The sequence below is a fragment of the Struthio camelus genome, chromosome 3 (genome assembly GCF_040807025.1).
Source record: "Struthio camelus isolate bStrCam1 chromosome 3, bStrCam1.hap1, whole genome shotgun sequence".
Lineage (NCBI taxonomy): Eukaryota > Metazoa > Chordata > Aves > Struthioniformes > Struthionidae > Struthio > Struthio camelus.
In genome coordinates, this window is record NC_090944.1 from 36572328 (window position 1) to 36595247 (window position 22920).

General features: G+C 36.8%; 1 protein-coding gene across 6 annotated transcripts in view; it reads right to left on the minus strand.

Annotated features, from left to right (window-relative positions):
* Positions 1-931: 931 nt before the first annotated feature.
* The window catches only part of KHDRBS2 (KH RNA binding domain containing, signal transduction associated 2), a 420341-nt gene continuing 398352 nt past the window's right edge, over positions 932-22920 (minus strand). The window contains exons 11-14 of one of the 6 annotated variants that reach the window (XM_068937465.1): positions 19357-19567; positions 15673-15838; positions 14751-14855; positions 932-14647 (exon numbers count right to left, since the gene is read on the minus strand). The gene's annotated coding sequence lies outside the window, so the exon portion shown is untranslated. The remainder of the gene's footprint in view (positions 14648-14750; positions 14856-15672; positions 15839-19356; positions 19568-22920) is intronic. The other 5 variants (XM_068937467.1, XM_068937468.1, XM_068937466.1 and 2 more) reach the window with 5 other exon arrangements.

Sequence of the window (22920 nt, forward strand, 5' to 3'; positions counted from 1 at the left end):
TTTCCCAGCATGATGCTGCATGAAATGTACCATGGAGATAGTTTTTCTCAGATATATTCCCTAATTGGTGCAAAAAATGAGAGGTTCCATCTGATTTCTTCTTGTGAGTTCTTGAGCAGACACACATAGTTCTCTTTCAGCTAACAATAGCTGAAGATAGGTATCTTTTGGAATAATGTCAAGTGTTTTCTTTAATAATATCTTTAATATCTAAATTGTTATATTCTTATGTAAAAGCAAACTCCTCATATCTCATGTGGAATGAATACAAAAAACCAATAAATGTGTATTTCATATACCCTTTTTTTATTTTTAACCACAGCATTTCTTGGGTTGTCATGATCAGATTTAATATGAGGATCCTGATGGTGTAGTTTAGTGCTAAACTATAACATCTCAAGTTCCAAAAGTTTTTTTTTTCTTTCCTCAGAGCTACAGAACCGAAGGAAGAGCGATCATGGAGATAATGATTTAAGTAAGCAAACTGAGGTAGTTCAATGCATTAATCAGTTTCCTATTGCATATACTACAAATTCTTTTACCTTCAAATAGTTCCATACTTCAGAGGCTCTCCATAGTAGAATATATGTAATGATGTGCCTTGCATTGGAGTATACTATCTGTGCTCTAATGTCTATTCAAATGGAAGTAGAAAAATCTACATTTTGAGCAGTGATCATGCAGTGCATTATTTATTATAGTTTACCACAGTTAGTATTTGTCAAAACTTACTGCGCTGTGTGCCTTCTGTTACCATTTCTTCCCATTGTTCAGATTAGAAAATATTCATGTAAACTGGGTCATATAAGTTGGAAAATGTATTGTAAAAGACTTCTACTTCATATGGATATACTTGAAAAGAATAGCATGTGTATGGGCTCTTTGATTAGCTTACATTTTTGAAATCTAGGTAGGATCCACAGTCTGAACATTAAAGCAGGAAGAGATTTATTTTGTACAGTTTCATCATCTCATTACAATCTTTGTCAGAAGAAAGAAAGAAAGAAGGAACCTTGTGCCATTTTCAGTTCTTGTTTAATATCTTCTTCACAGGAAAATGCTGTCAGGATATTACACTCATCTGTTCTTTTGGATAATAAGGATGTAACGTACCATTTTGACCTTTCCAAATGCTATATTTCAAATTGGTATTCATTAGATTTTTTTCCTTGATTAAAGTCACACCGACCTGTAGAAACAGAATGGAATAAGAGCAAATCAAGACAGAGCATATCAAGAACGATCAACATAGAACCATAAGCTTGTATAGTTCAAGGACTATAATAGCTATTAAAGCTTTTTATGCTGTGCCACTGCTGTTGTAGCTGCAACAAAGAATGCTAAAATGATGTTTATTTAAATTATCATAACAGTTCACAGTCTTAAGCTGAGGAGCTTCAATTTGGTTCAAGGTTTAATTATGAGAATATGAAAGACTATTTCTGGGATCAGCAGAAAAGTTTAAGATATTCAGAGAACTGAATTACAATCCCCAAATGGAAATGTAATTAAATGTTAAAATATATATGACTGAGGAGCAGATTCTGTTAACCTTATTCATCTTTGTAGATTTATAGATTCTTAAATTCAGAAAGACATATTAAGAGCAGAAGGAATTGTTCATTATTATCTAGCTGAACCTCCTGCATACTTTGGTCCCAAGATCTATCTGCTTTTCTGTCAACTTCTGTAGCTTTTCTATGAGATGCAGCTTACCTCTCAGAAGGATACAAATTTTCCAGTGGTATAACTCTCATCATCAATTTAGGGGGAAGGGTTCAGAGAAGAATTTTTAGCTTCATATAGAAATACATCCCTTCCTGCTGAATTAGAAAGCTCTTAATTATCAAAAATCCTTTTTGCCTGTAGGTACATGAAGGCTGCAGTCAAGTCACTTCTCAGTCTTGTCTTGACTAAATTAATAGACAGAGCTCCTATAGTGTCTTGCTATTGATGCATTTCTCCTGACTTCTATGAATTTTAAAACTCTTTTCTCCACTTTTTTTTTTTTTTTTTTTTGATTTTCAAGATTCCTTTCAGGTTACCGTAAGTGCCCATTGCTTTCCAGTAAAAGTTTCACAGAAGTTGCATACAATTAATTCCACACCAGTTTTTGATTAATATTTACTTATTTACTCTTACAAAGATTACATTTGTCTTCAAATAGTATCCCACTGGCAGTTCATATCCAACTTACCATCTACAGTGGCACTCTGTCCTTCTCAAAGTTACTATTTTTCTGGCTAACTCAGAAAAAAAATGAGACTAATGACAAAATAAACAACAAAAGAAAAAATTCTCTTCAATGAAATTGGAAACAATAGGGAAGTGGTTGGTTCTGCCTGTTAGTAACCCCTGACCTGGAGAACTGACCGGCGTTGGGACTGATGTTACATAAATATAATTAAATTTACCCTCAATGATAAAATGAGTGGTAATGGTGCTCCTGAGAGAACACAGCTTATGTTGGTGTCAATGTTATGAATGTTTCCTGAGAGACTGCACCATCTATTAAACCAATTTCTTGCTACCATTTCCTACCATTTCTACCTTTGTCGATCAGTTAATATCTTAAAAGCACCAGGTAAGAATCTCTGTATTAGCACTGACCAAAGCAAAAGCTAAACAGGAAAGCTATATGGGTGTGACATAGGAAAAGGAATAGTCTGGGCAGTAAAAAAGGCAGTGAATTTTTTTTATGTGGTTTGTCTCATACTCCGAAGATGTGTGTTCATCTCAGTAGAGATGAACATGGGAAAGCAATAACAGGTAACAATTTCTGTGATTCTCTGTGGGAGAACACATTAATATCATAAAGAAAAGCAACAGCTCAAAGTTCCACGTATAATCTTAAATACTCTTTTTCCTGTGTCTAATGTTAATGAAAACCACATATTCCTAGAAAAGAAGCAGACCTCCAAGGTGCACTTTTAACTGCAGGTTATATCAATTGGTTTGTGCTGTAATGCTGGTTCTTGGGATAAGGCAAGCCATCAATCAAGAGAGGTTTACAAGGAAACTAGATACTGTATTTTTTCACTTTCAATTGTTATAGAGAGCTCCGTACTGAAAGGAAGAGGTGAGGCCAAAGCAAGTAATTTAGGATCCTTTTAAAGATCCAGTGTTCATGTGTGTGCACGTGTGTGTGCCCATGCACGGGCACATGCACACATATAGTGGCTGAAATGGGAACTTATAATCTTCTCTAGTGTCTATCTAGTGGCATATGACCACAGCCCGTCCTGTTCTGGCTGAGGATGCCTTCAAAACGGTACATTGCACTATCACAGTAATAACCTCAGGTAACCACGCAAATCATGAGCACCTTCTCAGGAGCCAGAAATGGCGCTGTAGATTCCCGGGGGGGAATCCTCTCTCTTGATAAACCACAATTGTCCACATGCTTTCCTAAAAGGACAGCACGTGGAAAGGACTGGAACGCCAAGGCACTATGCACTGCTACTTTGCCCATCTACATGAGCAATCTGCGTCTGTTTAAACATCATGGATGTTTTGTTCCACACTGTTGCAAAACCAGCCAGCCATAAAGTGGAGCCATATGGCTCTCCCTCCTCTCAAAATGAGGTTGCTGTCACTTGTTCTTCTTTAAAGTGCTACTTAGAGAACTACATAAACACATCCTATTGATAGCAGGATCAGACACTTTCATTTTTGCCTAATATCAAGCCTACATAAACTTCAGCATCATCGATTTTGCATTGTCTTTTCAAGGGACTGTGAAAAGGCCTAAAGAACAACAAATGCACAAATACCATTCAAAATGAAAAGCGAGAAAGAATACAGGCAAATTAAATAAGTAGCAATAGTTGAGATATGCTATTTTTTACAGCATTAGCTAGTGCCGGCTTAACTTCCAGAGCATTCTGGCTTTTAGTTAGAAAAATACCATTTTGGTAGAAAGCACTTTTTTTTTTTTTTGCCAAGCCTTTGAAGAAAAGATAGAGATTTTACATGCTATGATTGTATATATGAAATATTTATGTGAACCCCCACATGTTTTACCAGCATGTCAAAACCCAGTTAACTAATTTCAATATATCACTAATACTTCTTTTAAGTTTTTATCTTTTTTTCTTTTTTTTTTAGAAAAGATCCACAACTTTCTCAAAGAAATAAGTGGCACAGCCTCTTCACTTAAGACAAGAGCTATATATGTATCCTACAGGAATCAGCTTTCCTGGCACTGGATTACCCAGAAGGACTTTTCTATACTAAATTTTGTTGTTTGATGTTAGATGTCAAACAAGTTTCTCCAGAACTGATTCTTTAAATATCACTGGGTGCTTGACTTCAAACAAATCACTGTTTTCTAGCCATTAGATCCTTGCAGATGCTTTTATCTGATGTAAATTTCCCTTAGTTTTTTTAGGCAGTGAAGCAGTCCATAATCACTTACCCATTTTGAAGGAAGAGAAGCCTTTCTGTCCCTGTACCGCATTTTTAACCTTGCAGCACTCATCAAAGTGGCATGCAGGTATATTTTATGCGTATACATATTAGGACTGCACAACAATAATGAAGTCAACATGGAGACTTCAAATACAAATGGTTACTTTAAATTTCCCAAGTAGATTTGTGAATCTAAGAAGATTCTTCATAGGTTTTTCAACATAAAAATTCAGCCTTTATATTCTCAAGTGAAAATACAAGTGAAAATAAAAGGTGAAAAAGCCCATAAAAATCCTATATATGTCCTTCTAATGGTGGCTGTGACTGTTTACTTTTTTGCATTTTGAGAAATTAGGAATAATTCTCTTCTCTGTGTAAAAATTAAAAATATTCTACAGCAGAAATCCTAACCCAACCTTTGGATGCTCTTTGCCAGTATTCCTACTGGCACAGAGAATCTCCCCGGTCAAAAATCAAATGGTAGTTTTTTCACCCCTATTTTATTCTGTCTGCCTGGCACAGTTCAGTGGATTTTGTATGGATATATGCACACACAGTCATCCACAGACAGGGTAATGTTCTCAACTCCTACATGCTTTCAACAGGTATGATTAAAGAGGCTCAGTTCTTATTTTTTCTGGCCTTGTTCCAGGGGAATAAAGTAACTCGGTGTGACAAAATCTGGAAGGACATGAATTATTTGACAGTGGAATAATAAAATCAGGGATCAAATGTAGTACTGTATAAACTATAAATACAAGTGCACTGTACCAAGTCAATTCTAGCCTCAAGGTTGCAGTCATAATAAAATATGCTTTGCAATTGTTTTCTAAGACCTTTTAGGTATGAGTAAGGATGCAGAAAAATTAGATTTCCCCTGAATTATATCAGTATACAGATTATTTCAAATTATGAACATTAAAAGTCATAACCACTGGAAATAGCTTTTCCTGCTGTTGTAGGCTCAGACTACATGCCCAGCAGCTGAAATTTACACAGCTCATTATTTAACACGGCAATAACCACTTTGCTTTATTCCTGGGTTAAAGCAATGTCAGGTAAAATTACATTATATTTTGAAAAGGGAAATACGCGAATCTTGACATCAGGGCATGTTTTCTATGCTGGCTAGAAAATGTGATTTTTTATGACAGGCTCGGAATGAAAAATAATCTATTATTCGCATAGACAAAAAGTAATTATTTTGATGCTTTAGAAGTAGTATGGGAATTCTAACGCATAACCTAAAGATTTAACACCTTCCCCATCCTACGCATTTTACCAAATAACAAATTTGAAAAGCTCCTTTTCTTTTTATAGAGTATAATGAAATCCAATGTGTTTAGAAATTAATAGAATAAGGAAACAGAGCATGAAAAAGGCTTAATAAAACAATTAAAACTGCACTTGGGTTTTTTAATTGATTTTAATTTTTATCATGCTGTAGTTAATCAGAAGGATTGATCTTTTTTACGTGGACAATCTCAGTGTTCCCTGATATTTGCTTAAAATCGCAGTTGCTTAGGCTTTTCCAACAAAACAGACCTGTGAAATAATAAAAATAAAGAATAGAAGACTAGGCACGGAGTAGTTGTGATGAAGGTGTTTAAAGCTACATTTCCAGTGGAAATGCGACTGTTCTGTTATCTTGCCACTGGCACCCCCAGGTGACCGTCCCACGGCCGACCTTCTCAGGCCCTGCAGAGTGGCAGGTTGAGAGAAGTCACTCTGCAGGCTCCAGTTTGCAGTTGCCAGTGCAGTATTTTTAGGAGCACCAGCTCCAGGGAATGCTGACCCGCACAGGTTGACCTAAAGTGTTTGGTTTCTGACCATCCTGCTGTTAAGCTGGAGCCCAGCAGCTCTAGCAGCTCCCACAATGTTGGGAGCCCATTATGGGATCAGGAAGCATGGCAGGAGCTGCGCTTGGCAGGTGGAGGTTGGGAAGCCCTTAAATCCCTGGAAAGGCTTCAATATGGCATGTGCTACCAGGAGCCACGTGCTAAAACTAAAGCACAAAACAGAACGGGCAGGTCTGCCAGGCTCCTCGCTATCGCCTCTGGGCACCAACACTTGCAACTCAGACAGTGCTTCCCTCTCTGTTCTCCAGCTTCTGAATGTCCTCCACTTCTCTATATTTAATCCCTTGGAAAAAAAATTGTCCAGACATAAAAGGTGCTGGAAAAAGGACTGCAAACATCATTCCTTCAGCATTAGCGTTTAGGCAGTTGGCTCACTATCATAGCTTTGGTTCGTATGACGCATTATTCTGTATACCTGTATTCTGCCTACGTGCACTGCAGATGCAAAAGACGGCAGTTCCAGGTCAGTGTTAAAAAACAAAGATTATTAAACCTTTAGTCTCTGGTGCAGTGGAATATTAAAACTTTATGCATGTAAAAAATCAAATAGATTTCAATGACGGTTCACATATGCTTAAGTTTTATATTTTCTCAGCTTTTTAATGTATCAGGGCCCCTTATGCTCTTAAAGGAATAAAATAAGTATCCTTTTATTTTTCACGATGCTCAAGAATACCAGCTCTGAGCTGCTTCATACTGCATCCTATTTGCAGCAACGAGTTGAAGGCCTGATTTCAAATCTCCTGCAGTCAGTGAGCTTCAGTGAAAGTTTGGATTGGCCTGACCTTGAGCACCGCGGTCCTTTGTAGTTACTATGGCAAATACCACCCTTAATTTCCTGTACAGAATAAAGAAAAGAATGTTAGCCATGCACTTAACACTGAAAGTGGAAAAATACGGATTGGGAGGTCAACAACAATGAATGAGTTTTTCAGGTTTTTGTTAATCCAAACATTTGTGTTTCTGATTTAGGGATTACAGCTTAGCAAATGCCAATTGTTTACATTTCAGAAAATGGTACCTCTGGTATATATGAAGGGCTCATCCTGAAGCGAGTCTGCTTGATCTCTATAAATATTTGGAGGTGGTGTGCTACTTTAATGGAATTAATAAAAATCACGGAGATTTTTATTGGTACACAGACTGCACTCCAGAGAATACTATTGAAATGACTTGATGTAGCCCATTTATTAAACTCTCTTCTGTATTCTTATGTTTAGCCCAATATAATTTTAGAGAAAGATCTTACAATCTTTACAGCTGTTATTAGACCCACTGAGGTGAAGAGGATTTCTCATTACTGTAGTAAGGCATGAATTTTTTCCAACTTTTTTTTTCAATCTGACACTTGGACATTTCCATACAGGTGCCAATTCTTGGAGTTATATCTAGTCATTCAGAGTACTAGGAGAGATAGGAGCACCTCAAAAGCCACAAGAGAAAACTATTGGTAAATGTTGATGATTTAATGACACCTTTATAGCATACAGTAAATCAGTCCTTTGTGGTTTTAGGAAAAAACCTAAATGAGTTCTCATATTTATTTTTCAGGGTCATTACATTTATCATTCTTAACTGTCCTGTTCTTGAATCAGTTTTATTTAGATCTTTAGAAGTATATGCCTAAATATGTTTCTGTTTACTTTGTGTTCCCCCTCACTTTTTTCCTGTCCTTGAAAAAATCAGTTTTGTTGTCCCTTTCCCAGATCCTCACAGAGAACTACTTGTGCCAACCAATTTCCATAAGGTAGACGTTCCTGCTCACAGAACAGGCACAATGCAGTCCTCTGCCTACCTATGTGTGCCTCTGAAACATGTAAGTCATTTTCTTTGAAGTGAATTACTTGCCACAGTATTGTTACATTTAGTATGAGCTGCAGCTCGTTCTGCAAGTGAATTCACAAGCGGAGCACTTCTTCACAGTTCACAGATACTTAGAAAATAGCTGCTCTTCACTCAGCAATTTATACTTATGAGAATGCTGTTAGAACCAATAATATTTCCCAGATACAGAGAGGTAAATAAAAAAGCGGAGAGAGAGACCTAGGGCACAAGAATTATGGATATAAATAGCATTTTTTCCTATCTAAGTCAGGATCCTCTTTCTAGTGTTGTCATTATGTGACACATTAGAAGAGTCTGAAAAAGTCTCATAGCGCTTACAGCTTGTTCTGCAGTGCTTCAGGAAGAAATGGGCTAAATGAAAGATTTATTTCTGATTTTTATAGGCAAACTGGATAATACCTAAGTAGTGAACATGCCTTCCATTCAACTACTGATTAAACAACCAGTCATTATGAAAAATCTTGCTGTCTGTACTATATCATTATTGTCATGCTATAAAAATCTCACTGTACAAAGACAAGTTGTGAGAAGGTAATATATAAAGTCATGTGAAATTTTGATAACGAGGAATAAGAATGATTGGTAAGCCATATTAGAAGACTTACATTGCAGCACTTTGGTATCCATATCAAAACTGATGTTAAATATACATTCATTAAAATAAGAATATGGATGAAAATGAAATGTCAAAATAGGAAGAACATAAAAAAATAAGGAGGATAGATCTAGAAAGGACTGCTAAGAAAACTCAGAGCTCAAATTAAAGTAGGCAACTGAGAAACACATTGCATTTTGACAAAAATGCAGGATAATGTACTTTAGTAGTCTGGATACTAATATACATTCCTTGATTTTAAATTCTTTGTTCTCATGGAAAATATCTAGAAGTCGTTGTGGCCATCCCAATAGAAAAAGCTGCTCAACACACAACGTATGTCCAAGAAACAGCAAATATTTGAATGTAAAGTGCAGTTAGAATCTTAGATTACTTTATAGTCCAAATGTGTGCTTGAATCTCTGTCTAAGATATTTGCAAAAATTCTGTTGACTTAAATGGAAACTATCGTGTCAATGCTTCCTCTTTATGAAAATCCTACTATTCATTTAATTTAAAAAAACAGCAAAAGCAGAAGAATTCAGAGACAGACATCAAAAATACTGAAGTCAGAAAGAGAGATTGAGGTTTAAAAGGTCGATTTGTTAGTTTAGCAAGAAGGTGAAGAGCAGGGAATAAAAAATGGTTATAAAAGGTAACATAAGGCATCTGTTCTTTTGCACAGTCAGATAAGGCAGTGATCCACCAAATCCTTCCTTCCTCCCAGATAAAAGAAGAAACCCACCAAACCCCTCTTTCATGTTCAGAGGAATTCTGGTGCGGAACTCTATTTTTTAAAAGAGAAAAAAACACTAAAGCAATGTGGCATTTTATTTACAAATTTATGAAATGTAAATCCTTATCCTTTAAGGCAGAAACAGCCTTTGAATTCCTGAGATTAGGGAGGAAATTTCCGTGCAGGTACAGTTATTCCTAATGGGGAAGTAGTTTTGGCTTCTGAAGCTCCTAGTTGAGCTAACCCGACAGTGACAGAACCTGGCGGTCACTACTGACTTGGCGGTCACTACTGAGCCACAGTTACAAATCTCTGATGTTACTAAGTTTTTGCCTAGCTTGGGTTTGGGTTCATCTCTCTTCTGGAAGAGACTCTCTGTGTATCAGTGTAACTGCCCTTTTCATCAAGTCCTCTGTGCTGAAGCAGACCAGGAAGCTATAATGCACACTGGAAGTATACACCTTTGCTCCATTTCCTAAGAGATGGAGGAGGTTCATGTTGATGGTTTTAGCCTTTAGCCCCTATTTGAATGCAACTGTGACCTGACTTATCTATTTCTTATTTGCACAAAGGCTACTAATTTGTCATCTGTCTTAATATTTGGCAGAATGATACATACATCACCAGCCTCAACTAGTCCATCGCTTACAAAGAAACAAACAAAAAGCTAAGTTCAGTTTGTAGGCTTTTACTCTATGTAGGCATGGTGTTAAAGCTATGCAGAGTGCAAAATCTGTTGCTCTGGCAAGGAAGATTAATCTTCTAACATTTGCCTTTCTGCAGAGGTCTGAGCATAGAAAATTTTGGGAGATGTTTTAAGTCTATATCACCACCTGGTTTTGCAGTAGCTGATATGACTGAGTCGAATATTTTATGGGTAGTTTCTATGCTGGTGCTGTTAAGGTCCGAACTATATCTCATGTCATGTCTCTTACCTAAGTTTAAGTAGCCATTCTAAGGCATCGTCTGAGATTCACAGTCTTTCCTTCTCCAAAGAAAAAAATCTTCCATCCTCACCAGTTTTTTTTTTCTTACTTTTGGCACCCATCTTGAGATACCTGGCCTTCTAACAGTTCCCTTCACTTTCTTAGTGCACTTACCTAGGGAACTACTAAGAGAATGAAGCTGCTTGTGCTCAAAAACCTCCTTCCTAACTGAAGTCTTTGAAGCGGCAATTATCTTTTGAAAGTCTTTTACTGTACCATATATGTTCAAAAAAGTTCCATTTCTTAAAATGAAAAGTATGAAATTACTTTAGGGGAGTTTCAGAGAGGGCAAATTTATCTGTGGAGATGTATATTGAATATTTCTTTACGAAAGGATGTAAGTTTGAATTAAGATGATAAATACTATCAATTCCTGGTGTAATATTCATCCTATTCCGCACTACCACTCTGCTTTTTTAAGTTGCAAAAGCCTACCTTCATCAAAATTGCTTTAAGGGGTGTATGATGCAAATCTCACCATTAGATCCATGTGAGCAGTGGTTAGCACAGGTAGAGTAACAGCAAGGATAGGAAATTGCAGCTGAAATACTCTTCCATTATGTGGGAGAAAGGGACTTCAGAAGAGCATCTGCAAGGAATATTTGGTTTTGCTGTAATGGCAGCTAGGAAATCAGCTCCTAAATGAAGTCTTGAAGAAAAGGTCTACTTGTTTAACGGCTATTCCACTGTGTAATGCTGCAGACTTTGGAGCTGCATGTACCCAAACTAATGCCCAATTTAAGAAGTTTCTACACAGGGAAGTTCAAAATAGACATTTTAATTCCAAAGTCAGCACACACTCTGTGAGCATTATCAGAACAAGAGATAGAAGGAAAGCAAGCAAATTAACAACAGTAATTGAACTAAAGAAATGTTAGAGAATTGATGAACGCCACACTAAGAGAGGAAAATCTCCATGAGTAGATTGAAAAGTAGAAGAGTAGAAGGGAAAACTGGAGAAAATAGACACCTTTTTTTTGATCAAAGAGGCTGCACATGTCAAATGAGACACTGGAAAAATAAGTTCTACTTATTACTACAGCAGAAAGAGAGGTAGAATTGTGATATCACTTGCTAGGAAGAATGAAGGGACATCAGACATGCACCATTTAATGCAAAAGCTCAGAGCAGCATGTAATTGGCATCCCATCTGATTTGTTAAATTTTAACAAAGTTTACAGAGAATTTCTGGAATTTCTGGAATTTCACTCTTAGGGTGAACTACAAAATTTCAAATACATTCTGTTGGGGCTGTACTGACTGTTTATCTCTGCCAGCTCTGCACAGCTATCACAGCTGTCAGAGGATAATCTGAATCCCCATGGTGACCCTATTTATATGCATTTGTTTTACTTGGATACAATGGCAACTATGTCTGTATGTATACCATCCATACTTTGTGAGTCTGTCATCCCAAGAGCTTCCAAGGAAAGAAGTACAATTCCACACTGGCTGTAGTAACAATAATTTGCTATTGCAACATCCTGCTCTATTTCAACCGCCTTGGCCATTCCTAGAATGAGTGCTCAGCAAGGTGCACATGTAGAGAGCAGCATTTACCAGTTTCTGTATAACCATGTTCAAGTTTAGCAAAAATTTTTAAAAGCTTTTTTTTTTCTCATTTCCCTGCTCGTATATTTAGTTTTGAGGTACAATCTATTCTTTTGGGAACTCTGTACAGATGTACATATACATGAATGGATTATCAGCAGACTTGCCAACCTACACCCATTGCACATCCAAACTTTACCTGTGCAACACTTCAGAAAAGACATAACAATAATAAAAGTATATCTGAGGAAAATTATGAAGACAATAAGGCTGCGAATATACAGGAGAACAACATTTCCGGCCTACTGAAGTGTCAATATTAGAGATTAGATAAGAAGAAAATTATCTGTTCACTTCTAAGGGGAAAAGAAGGTGAATTCTGTTTGGAAGTCACCAAGGGATAAAAACCTGGAGTCCAAGATGTTTTTTTTTTCAATAAAGTCACATTTTGAAGAAAACTATAATTTTTGGTACTTTCAATTATTGCCACTTTTCAAGGCAACGCTAGAAGAAATTCACTCTGTATCTTCCTCAGTAGCATTTATATTAACAAATTCTCAAATACTCAAGCGCAAAATTACCATGATAGTAAAAGAGAAGGGGTTCTTTTAATTTGCTTTGCTGCTTGGAGCATGCAGTGACCTGCAAAAGCTGGATAAAAGTCATTGCTTTATTCATTCACAAGAAGGCGTTAGAAACATCTGTTTGTTTCTACAGGACTGATAACTGCCTGGAGAAGTGCAAGTTGATGATTATTTCAGACGCTAAGAGTAAACAATGGTGCCTCTTGAGTGCCTTGTATACACTAACAAAAAATACAAAAGTTATCAGACTGCATAATATTCATGATAAAACTGCAGCAGATTTAAAACCGTATTCCAGAAGAATAACAGAATGAGTGGGGAATAGTTAATAGGATGAAGCCCAATGTACAGAGATATGAAGCATAAAGCCATGGTTAATGACTCATGATCTTTCGCTCTGCCTGCCCTATGAATGCTGCTTTTTTATTCCTCTTTTCTTGGTATAATTCAGGTATATTCCTCTCATCCAGAAGTGCATGATTTTGTTTACATATCTAGTCCTTGCCTTAAACACTCATTTGATGGTAAGTGGGCAGTTTGGTGAGGCTTGTATGTTCTTGTCGGTAACAGCAATGAAAGCTCCTATTCAGGTGTGAATCAAATAAAAATATTGCTCCGAAATATTATCTCTGTCCACTAAAAATATATAAGCAAATCTAATTCACTTTCCACATCTTTGTTTCAAGCACCTCAAGAGAAGAGGCTACGTTGAAACAGATACTTTCTTTTAGCATGTTTATTCCATCATCTGATATTCTCTGATCTCTAACATCTGCATCAGTGATTTGACATTGCAAAGTAAAAAATGTAGTGCTATTTCCTCAGCTGACTCACTTGCAGAATATTTCAAAGATGTCTAATAGATTGAGACGTTACTTCATTTTATGAATATGAAGCTCTGGAACTTATCTGCTGCTGCAAGTGACAACAGAAACTGTTCAAATGTTTCTTATACTAAAAAGGTTTCAAATTCAGAATCCTCAGATCCAATCTGCAACTGAAGGAAGGACACAGAGGTCAGTTCCACCTGTGCAGTTTACAGAAGTGACTGAAGTCTGCATGGACGGCTAGTAGAGCTGACAGATATGTGGATTTAATCTAGTAATAGTATGCCAAATTTTTCTACTCTTCCTCTAGTTAGGATGAGTTCTCTGATTATTCAGTTGATATCACTCTCTTGGCATTAGTACAATAAAGTGCTGATTTACACCATGAGGAGTTGCTGCAGTAGGAAGTCCTGCTTTCTATGAGATGTTACATTGCTTTGCCAATGTATTTGAAAATACAATTACTTGGTGCGAGGAATGACAACAGTATCAGTAACTGCACCATTGCCTTGATGGTGGCTGTAAAAAGCTTTTTTTTTTTTTCCTAGAAATCATCTTGTTTTCTTTGCTACTGTCCAAAAGACAGGAGCTTCCTTCTTCTGGCGCTGCCACATGATCCTCAATCGTGGAATGCATGCCATGCACGCTATGCATGTGAGTCATTCAGAGGACCTCAGCTTTGCTTACAGTGATGGAAATGAAGATGGCAGTACTCCAGCTTAATGCTTTTCTAACAGAAGCTGGCTCTTTCAATGGCTCTTCCAGAAAACATTTCAGTGCTATATGAAATGAACATCTGGAGATCTATGGCGAGAGGCTTGTCATACAGTGAGAAAATCCTTAATTCACTCATACTCCACTCATCACGTGGTGACAGAGTGAAAAGGGACTGTCTTGAATTTGACTGTAAGTTTGAGAACGGTCCCAGAGGAACGAGGGATGAGCAAGTCCATACACTGCCAACATTAACTGTAGGCAGTAGGCTTATGGATCTGCAAAATGCTTACTATGCAAGTAAGCTGAGGTCTTCTAAAAGCAGGAAGTGGATTTGATACTAAAGGACATAGGCAGCGGCTCTTTCTTTCCTTGGGCTTATGTAAGTGCACACATATGATAGGAGCCTCTGCTTAAAACAGTCACTCACCAAATCTCCTGCTAACTGTAGTGTTTCGCCAGAGATCCTTATTCAATTATTAATGTGTCTACTGCTAATTTTATCATGCAGAGTGTGAATTTGTCTTTCCACATTGAGTTCTAAGGGAAGTTTGTAAGAAATATAGTACTTGTCAGCACACAAGAGTCAACACATTACTGCTATGCTGCAGCCATTTATAATGAAACTAAAATGAGCACTCACTTGTTTGGCATTAATTTAATGTCCCACTTAGCTCCTATCAGACGTAAATAGCTGCTTCATCCATTTAAGCATTTCTGCTCCTGCACATAATGAAGTGCTCTGTACCTGTCAAGTAAGCAGAATTCATAACTGAAATAAGAAATGGATGAGGAAATTCAATATTCTCAATATTAAGCCTCCACAGGGGCAGTGCCAGATTTTTTCTGGTCACAGCTTCTGGCCATTACGAGGTTCACCTTTTATCCCACTCTGCAGAGAGCACACAAAGACACAACATGTATATGCATGTTAGTATGCCAAACACATTTCTAAAAAGGATTATCAGTTCAACTCATGGCACGGTTAACAACAGCTGCAGTTGTCAAACATACTAAAAACAAAATAAATTAGCTAGCCAACCTCTTGGTATTTAAATGTTTTTATACTCTCTATTTTAGAAAAACACAGTTTAATTTTAAATAGTATTCTAGTTGTGATCAGCCTCTCTTGAGGAAATGTTTTTATGAGAATGAATGGAGATAATGACTACCATTAGTCACTGTCATTAGCATAAAGCATTAGAAACTCTACAACACTTATAACAGGCTATGACATGACAATTAAAATATTACTTTCTATCACTTCTGTATGGTTTGGCTACAGCTGGTTGCTATTTTGTAAAGTTAAACTGATAGAAGTCTGGTAATGGTATATTTAATAGCATGTTCATTATCAGATCTAATTGTTTTCCACCACAGGGTATGAAGCTTTATGTCCTCTATCAACCCAAAACAAACAGCCATACTGCTTAATGGCTGTTCAATTAATGTTTATGGGGCTACTTTTATACTCTGAGTTATAAGACAAATAAACTCCAAGAAGCGGTTTAAAAACCTCAGAAACATAATGGGACTACCACCACTACCAAAAATTACTAAAATACCTGTAGAGTCCCATACTTGTAGATGTAAAATAGAAGACATTAGTCAGCATTAGACAGTTCTTCCAGGACGTTGGTGTAATTGCCAAAGGAAGGGAAACGAGACCTTCATGTAGCAAAACCCAGCTGAGCGTCTTCAGGTTAGCTGTCTTGCAATTGCTGTTCATGCCTGGGTTAAAACAGAGAAGACCTGGTCATCTTAAGTTACATAAAGGGCAGACTCTGTTCCTCAAATTGCAAAGTTATTCCTCTGAGAATAATTTGCCCTCAGTAACCTAGATGATCTCCACCTACTCATAACTCTTTCTGCTATTTAGAAGAGCTCATGCTAATTAAAAGGAAAGAACAGTTCAAAGACAGGATTCTGTATTGCTGCCTTGGTGTGTATTAATTTGTCTCTCTCCCTTTTGCACAAAGCCTGTGGAGAGCAGCGTAAAATTACTGTAAATATGCTTTCACTGGAGAGCTGCCATTGTTCTAAATCAAGAAAGTAAATAATTTCTGGCTTGTGCTGTTAATTGTATATAGCAGTAATATATTCATTCGGAGCTTCCCATTTTAATTCAGACTCCCTGATCTCTGGCTTTTAATGATGAACTACAAGCCTGTAGTTCTCCGACACCTAGGCAATTAATCATTGACATTCCTTAGTCTCCCAAAATAGCTGGACACAATTAGACAAGAAAGAACCGTACTTGAGGGGTGCTGAAAATTTCTTTTCAGGAACTATTCATTTTTTCACACCATAAACTCTGCTTGACATTCATGGCTGCAAATGTATTTTAATAGAACTGCTGTTACTATGTCTCTCCTCCCATCCTCCCAGTAGTTTTAGTAGATCAACATGAGGTTCATAAACAGACAAAAATGCTCTGGGAAGTTTAAAGGCTGTCAAGTCTTCTTGACAACTTTCCTCTAAGAGTGCCGTTGAGAAATGACAAACGTATCACCTGACTGGCTGGTGTTTAAAGCTGACTGCTTTTGATTAGGAAGCAATGAGCCTTCCATTTTGGAGTTCATTTTGCGTTTCAGAAGAACCTCTTCACCGAAAATGATGCAGTTGAACTGATTTGAATTTGATTAGTTTAATGCTACAGTTTTATTATTTGTAGTAAATAAAAGCATTTTTTATAGCATTACTGCACATTTAGAAGCATTTTAGGATGGCGACAGACTTTTATTTCTCAAATATTATTACTTGACTTTTTTTTTTAAAATCCGGTTTGAACAAGGCTGTCTTGTGTTTCATTTACACTCTTGTTGTACATGACTCCAGATGCATACTCATGCTGTATTTCCTCTCTGCTCCAGGAGGAAGAGTAAGACAGCAATTCTTTTCTCAAGGAGAGAGTACTGTGTCCTCAACAGGTAGGCTGGCCTCAGAGCTAGCAAGAAAGTCAGTGTGAACCTTAACAGCTAACTTCTTTAATGGAAGAATCCTGCATTAAATTGTATGTTACAGACTTTGTGACTGATGCTTTCAGCAGCTAGTGCTATGGAAGAGCACAGCCACTACAGGGGAACGTATAAAACACTGAACTACTATTTCAGTGACATCTGACTTCATGAGAGGCAATTCAAATGCTCTGGGAAGCTGGATACACTTCTATCTTCTGATGTCCTTTCAGTTTTATGTCCTCTTATATTATTGCATAACAGCCATTGATCTGCACTGCAGGCTTCAGTAATAAAAAGCCATTTCATATCTGAAGAACACAACTTCTTTGGTTGGTCACTTTAGATACACAGAAGGAGAAGTGCATTTAATCAGGATCTAATGTTGAGTGGAGTCAGGTAGACTATAAAGGCCAGGTGTTCTGTCAATGAAGGTTCAAAATAATATAGGACTGAGGGAAGGGAGAATTCAGGACACAGACTAAAGGCTATATACAATCCTAAGTAAGCATTTATAAGCTCTGTATCAGTGCTCTTACTCACTTGGACTTACATGCTCAGGAAGGGTTTCAGATGAACTCACTGGTAAGATCTATGATTAACCAACAGCTTAATGTATTTACTAATAGCTTGGTCAGCACTGTCTTAAATCTAACAGGTTCAAGGTGAATGCTCCCCAGCTATTCACTCTTTCTACCTTTAGATTAAAGTATGTATTTATCCAAATTATCTTCTTACTTGCTTGCCTATTTCCATAGACCATCACTATATTGTATGCATATAGCAAAACATCCCAGCCATTAGGGATGCTTTGAGAAAAATAAAGTAGGTTCACTTCAGCCGCAATGTAAGCCATTAGTGAAATATGAAGATAATAGATATATTTTCAATACTTCTCTGGCTTTCATTAACACCAGCCAGCTGTCTCAAAATTGGTACATTATTAATTTCCATAACATCTATATGAAGGTGCAAGACAATATGTTCAAAAGGTAACGTTGTAAGGGTATTTAGATCCTTATTTGTGTGCCAGTGGTGACTCCTGATTTTTGACATCCTGAAGTGCAGGCTAGTGACAGGACAGCAGCAAGCTACTCAGCACTTTCGAAAACAGAGATATGTCTTTGATGCTCAGATATAGCTGGCAATTTTTAATTTCTGTTTTGAAAATGTTGATGATTATTGATAGAAGTGCCTTCTCCTAAGAAAATCTTATTCCTTCAATGAGCAAAAAAAAGCAAGCAAATCAACAACAAAACTACCAGAGGAAAATTTGGTTCTATTCAGTAGCATCCACTGTGATACAGTGTGAATAGCAACACTGTCCTCCTTCCATTTCCCATATACCAATTGGAAATAATTACATAATTAAAAAAATTAAAAAAAATTTAAAAAATTAAAAAAAATTAAAAAATTAAAAAAATTAAAAAACACAAGCAATGTGTAAGTATTTAGGTTGACAGATTTAGCAAATGTGAGATTTATGTTTTCCAATATAGTTTGATTCTGTCCCTTAGGTATATAGATGAGGACACAGCCTTTAATTATAGGACCTTTTCCTAATTTCTCTCCACAAGAGCTAACTTATTCAGGATATGAGTTTAAAGTAAATACTTAGGTCTGTCCCAAACACTAGTGGTATGACTCTGTTTTTTGTTTACTGTTTTCTATCCAGACTTTCACCGTACACAATTATCTACTTTCTCACAGATTTTCATTGTCTACTGTTACGAGTAACAATGTTATAGTAACTGAACCCTGTGAACACTAATAAGTGTATGTTCGCATCATCCTGGTGAAGGTACAAAGAGTTTTCTATTGGAAACAATACAACTGGACAACAAGTGGGACAACTGGGAAAATAAAGCAAAAACCCCCAGAATTTCCAACATTTGTTTTTTAACATGGTTGTCTCAATGAGTTACCACATCCACATTCAAAAAGGAGATTATTTCTCAGAACACACTTGCCATTTTTAAAAGTATCATTGCTGTGTTCAATTTAGTGCAGAAATAGACAGTTTGATTATTTTATGTTACTTCTGTGAGAAAGGTGGTTAAATATTATCTTTCTTTACTACAGAAAGAGAGTGTAAGAACTTAGATACATTATCAACCTGTCCTGTCTCAAAGTACTATGCATCACCGGTAGCTGTGTAAGAGCTCTCAACCAGTGGCAAACCTAATTAGGTGGAACAGTTTAACATGACCCTCGCTTTTGCACACTGAGGTAAGCTGAATTATCTCACATTTGACATAGACCAAAAACATAGAGAGAGATACTGCAGCTCACCTGATATGCTGGAATGAGTCTGAGTCCTGACATGTCCTAGGCTACAGAGGGTGCTAACGGCAGGTCCTGGGCTGTGGAAAGCCCCAGCCTGAGGCTCAGTCCTTCACATCGCACCAATTTATTTCAAATGATGTTGAATACTCTCAGCTCCCGGAGCACCAGGCAAGGGGTACTGAACACTAGACATTCTCTAAGGAAGGGCCCCAAAATTCTGAAAATCAAGACAAAGTTGGGCACACATATTCAATAGGGAAAACAGAATTAGTTGCCATATAGTAATATTTTAAGTTAAATGGCTTGTGTAGTGTCACACAGCATTTTTGGGACAAAGGGTTAGTCTGTGTGACATTATTAACATAATCCGGTCTAAGAAAGGCTAATTAAAAAGAGCTCTTATTAAAATCAGTGCATCAAGAGGTAATTTGAATATTTAGGCAGAAGAGGAAGGGGTTCATTTAGATGCTGAAGTTAGTCTTCTCAGCTAGCCAATGGAGAGAAGAAGGTACACCTGGAGAGTGTTTTGGAGTACTAACCTTAGGTATTCTAAATTATTTTTCTCGAAGCAAGGAATACCCCATTGAAGGTACAGGTATCCTAGGCTTTTATCTGTGGTGGCAAAAGTTAGATGTTTGAAACCAGCTGATGAATGTTTTGAACTAGCTGACTCAAAAGCTCCCTGATCCCACAGTAATGTAACTCCACATTTAAAAAAAAAAAAAAAAGATCAGTGAGGTTGCAGGGAGTGAGATGGGGGAATATTCTAGGACAGTTTCTAGCAGGTTCACTGAGTTGGTAACGGTCAATTTTTTCGATGGCTTATGACGTATCCCAAAACGAATAGATTTTCATGACAGTGGCAAAAAGCTTTTCTGGGACCTTCAGGAGAATCCCTCTGCCAAATGCAAGTTGTTACAAATGGCAGGAACCCTCAACTTGTAAACTCTGTAAACCCTCCCATAAACCTGAAGACATTTTTGTTGGATGGAAAGTATTAGGTAGGTCTAAGTGTCAATCTTGCAAAAGCAGTGGTTTAAATAAGCCAAACGCTTAGAAGTTAAATAAACATGAATTACAGGTAAGTGAAACCTTAATTTAGTTCTTTTCATATTTTCATTTTGATGTAGTCTTTAAATGGTTGAGAACAGTTTTCTCCTTGATTTTTGTACACAAGAAACTACACTGAAAGAACAACTATTCAATATTTCTTTTATCCTAATTATTCAAAGTGTTTCTTTCTTTATTTTCTTAACTCTACCCAAATCCTTAATTTTTCGTGGCAGAATTACGAATCCCCTACTCATCTTTCTTTGGCTATAATATGAATACTTCAACAGTGTGACTAATTTTTATAATTGTATTTCAGAATTTAAAATAAAACATTAATGGCTGCTACATAATCCAGGATGCCCAAGGCTTGATTTTTAAAATACGTAACCTTATATAGCACTTTGTATATTCAAGCACAACTCCTAATGATAGCACTTGCAATTAGAAGTGAAAATCAGACCCCAAGTCTTCTTATAAGGCCTCAAGAAAATAAGAAACACAATATTAATGGGCTTTTAGTATGAGCTATTTGCCTACCATCACACAAAGAGATTCTGATAGAGAATAACCCATTCCTCCGTCTTCCTCAAACTCAGCTGTGTGACCAAGAAGCTACCTCCAGTTTTCTTGTAATTCCAATCACTGCACGGCCTCCAGCACCTGGAAGTATGCTGGGCAGCAATTCTATAGGTACGAGCCTATCTGGGTACACAACCATTATACATTATCACAGTTGCCCATTTGTGCATTACACCAGACAATGCTGTTAAAAATACAGGCACAGGGAAGGTAAGTCAGAGAGAGTATTATTCTTGGCTATATGTCTTCTAGTGAATTAAATATGACTGGGGCTGAAGATAACTGGCATGGAATAGCTTCATGTCCATATTTTAAGCTATTCTACCCTTTAAAACAGGGTGGTATCACGCAAAACAGTCACTGGTATTGGTTCCTCACTTGTGATAGTTCTCAGATTGTGTCTGGGAATTGTCTCATGGAGTTCTTGATAATCCAGACCAAAACTGTGGCAAGGATATTTACGAGAGTTTACCAGTACAGAGGATCACCTCCCACCATCTAGGAACTTTTCCTGGCATTGTTCAATTTACTAATATAGATAGAACTTATAATGTTCTGCATATTACCTCTCACCCTCCCCGACCCCTCTACCACGTACCCCAAGCATCCATTTCCAGACCTGCTAGAAAAAGGATACTGGCCAGTATGGACTCAGGATCTGACAAAAGAAGGCAGTTCTTGCATTCTCATATACTAGAAGCCAGCCAAGAATATACTGCAATGCATATTTTGCAAGATATTTTCACAGGCATTTGTTGATAAAGAGAAACTTTAATTATTTTTTAAATGACAAAACCCATGTATTTTTCTGAACTGTTTGGCATTTCAGCCCAAGTCTTCAGTTTGAGCAGATATCCATCATGGCAAATTTCATTTGAAGAAAATGCAGTTACATTTACAGTTTGCAGTTGCAAAGTACTGATGATCTTAATGGTAGATAATATTACTAACTCTGCCAAGAGTACATTTACAAAGTAAAGGACAGAAATGGATGCACGACAGATTAAAGCCGTGTAATAAGTTTTGGAGTTCTATATTTTATCTGTGAGAGTTTTGAATGAGTGTGAGTCATCCAGACGAGTCCAAACGAAGAACTTGATATAAAATGATTTTATATAAAAATCTATTTTATAAATCCTTAAATATATTCTTAGGGTTATTTTTAATTGACTCTGTTACAAAGCCATATGTCTTATTTCCATTAATCTAACTGAGCAGAATTCAAAAGCAAACAGAAAAAGAATTAGTCCAAAAGTACCCCTAAAATGGTGAAAAATTGAAGTTGATATTTCTAAAATTGTCAGGACTATAACGTTTCATAATTTATGGGTGGGTTTCTAGGGTCCAATCCTATTGTGCCCATTGCTGTTGGGGAGGTATTAGGTATTATCAAGATTCTCAATGCCCTACCGGTGGTATGATACGTATTTCTTGTTCATCAAAGACATAGACTGTGAGAAACTTACCAGGAAATACAGCTATAATGCAAATGGCAAAATATAATAATAATAATAGGCTTCTTCAATGTAAATTTTTGCATGTGTATATATGTGCACTATATGCACACATTCTACTAGCCGCTTTATCCAGGTGTCTAGTAAAGCCCAGTTCTAGTTCTTAAAACCTGAGAACAAAACCAAAAACAGCTGAAAATATTCACTGTCTAATGTAACTTCTTACCTTCACCTGCTGTTTTCCTAATTACATTCTATTGCATATCTCTAATCTGCTGGGTGACCTTAGTCAAATCACTTAACTTCTCTGCTTCTCAAATTCTCTGCTACCCAGACAGAGATTATAATACTTACTTCCTTCAAAAAGCTTTTTGAGTTCTATGCAACTAAATTTTTAAGTTTTGTAGCATCTATTTGAGCTTTATAAGAGCTACGCAATATCGTTGCTGTTATAGCAATGGTTAGCAGTCTTTCTTTCAAACGA